The sequence below is a fragment of the Arachis hypogaea genome, chromosome 11, assembly GCF_003086295.3.
Source record: "Arachis hypogaea cultivar Tifrunner chromosome 11, arahy.Tifrunner.gnm2.J5K5, whole genome shotgun sequence".
NCBI lineage: Eukaryota > Viridiplantae > Streptophyta > Magnoliopsida > Fabales > Fabaceae > Arachis > Arachis hypogaea.
In genome coordinates this window covers 20,215,867-20,218,562 of record NC_092046.1, presented here as the reverse complement: position 1 = coordinate 20,218,562, position 2,696 = coordinate 20,215,867, and positions in this window count along the sequence as shown.

Here is a 2,696-nt window from a genome sequence, read left to right as displayed (position 1 = left end):
TTATGCTTTATTACTGAAAATAATTTCAATGAATTTAGTTTATTTATAGACATGCCAAATCTTAGAAACATTGTAAGATAGGTGGGAGAAAACCAATTTGATAAAACTAGCCATTGCAGACTTTTTGCTAAAGAGAGAATTGATTCTTCATAAAAAAATTCTTCATTAGAAGTCATCATATAAATAATTTGAATTGTTCATCTGAGAATAGATTCTTTATCTTTGGAATCAATTCTTTATCACTTGGAATAAGTTTTTCAACTTTGTTCATTATATAAGTCTGTATGTTGTTGTTTTTTATAGCCATGTTATTGCAAGGTCGGATGTGGAAGTGGTACATGGCAAGAGGGAGGTATGCGATAATGTGAGGGTTCCCTTTGAGAAGTTTTCAGGTCGTACCTTAATTCTTCATTCTGATCCAAAAATAAAGTTTGTTTGTGATTGCGAATTGCTCCAATTTGATCTTTTTTGGGATCACTTCTTCTACAACCAAACCAATAATCTTTACATCATCGATGAGAGGAAGAAGGATGAAGAGAAAGAATGGCAACTTAGGGATTTAGTAACAGTGAGATTAAGGGTAGATCTCAACAAGGGGGTCTAGCCCTACTTATCTGAATAAGTAACTACCTCCCTAGATATCTCTTACTATCTCTACCATATCTAAAAGGTAGATCTCAACAAATTTCCAAGATAAAGGAAATGATTATCCACCAACAAAGGTAAAACTATTCCAAAAGGTGGTTATCTATTCTACTATAAATACACTGATACAACTCAAGTATATTCAAGTCCCAATCTACTAAAAATCTATTCAAGGCCCTTGCTAACTTAAGCATCAGAGACTTTTGCAGGTACTACCCCCCCACCTCCTCACGAAGAACTAGGATGGTGGCACCTCGGTACCAGCACAAGTCAGACGCCGCCTCAGAAGGAGTCTAAACCTCATGTTCAGGCCCAAATTATTGTTTCAGGTAACCCTCAAAATATTGGCGCCGTTGCCGAGGACTTGGACATCTACATCCACATATGGCAGACAATTAGTATGAAAACGGTTATACAGTGTATGAATCAGAGCCAGAGCCCCACCACGATGACTTGACGCTGGCATTACCTCCACCTTGAGAGAAAACAAATGCCCTCTACGGCGAAGGAACATTAGGAAACTCTCATCCGCGGTGGATTCATTCGGAGGTCCACCCGCCTGAAGATGAAGAACCGCCCCATCTGACGGAAGTATTAGGGTTAGTTCATGGCCACCGCGAACGATTAGAATAGTTTGAGCTGGAGGCTGAGTGACAACCAGAAGCAGAACGGGAATTACAAAAGAAGTATGACAATGAAAAGAGCTGGAAGAAAAGCTCTTGAGGTTAGAAGCCGACCTCCGAAGACGGAGTAATCAGACAGATTGGGAGGAAAACCCTCTTGGAGGTGAAGATCCATTTGTTGAAGAGATCATGCGAGCCAGGGTTCCCCGAAACTTCAAAAGAAGACATTGAGAGGAGGTTAGAGATCTGGCTCCCGACAAAGAAGTTGATATATTTTCAAGAAATCCCAAGAATTAGGATGCAGTTGGGTAGGAAAAATGTTGAGAATCTAAGGACCTTGGACTCAAACTCAAGAAAAAGGGAAGGTAACCCCTAACTTTGTGAAAAAACCATCATAGACGTATATGAAATGTCGTTCCGACCTATCAAGTCATGGGAAGCAGACTCTCTCCTTAGGGTCGGTAACAATAATCTCAAAGTTCCTCTCATCCTCTCGACTTAAACATAGCCTATGATGCCTACGAAAGGCCTCGGCATATTCATTATCAATAACAGGGGCATGGGTAAGAATAGATAAATCTACCATTTCAAGTCGGACGGAACCTTAATTGACATGCTGTGAACTACTGAACGAGACATACAAACTATACCTACAACACAATAAAATAAAAAATAATCACTTCAAATCGAGCAAAGCAAGCTAACCAATTAGAAGGTCGGGTCAACATCACAGATTCACACTAACTTTCCAGACGTAAACAACAGTAGCACAGGCATTCACAAAATCCAAAAGAGGTCGGGTCAACCTTGCGAAACCGTCCTAGAACACAAAAACAGCCATGTGATGCCTCTTACACATGAAAATGAAGCCATCTTATATATAAAAATGGCATCATTTGGGAAAAATATAGAACCCCACGATCAGGACCACAGCAGCAGTAACAGCAACAATAAAAATCTTTTCAATTTTTTTCAAACAGATTCTCAATAATACAAAATCCTAGAGTCAGAGTAACAATCACAAGCAACATTTTACAACTACCATTCATTCACACATACCAGAATATAGAAAAAGAAAAAAAAAATAGATAAGAGCACCAACCTTGAAGAAACGCAAAAATAGAAGGGCACGTCAAACTGTAGAAACACGAATGGTCCTCTCCTAGAGCACGAGCAAGACCTTCAAGAACTTCAAGATAAAGAAATCTTAAAAGAAGAAATAGTTACACAAACGAAGAATGGAAGAAGGAAAAGACGAAGAAGTAAACGGATGATGAAAGTGGAAAAAGGAAGAAAGGGGAAGAAATAAAGTATTTATAAGACACAAAGGGACAAAAAAGACATCTCGCACCCCTCTTTAATGACGCGCACGAATCTCAAGAAAAATATAGCGTAACCCATGTTGTGTTATTAAACAATACAATGTTT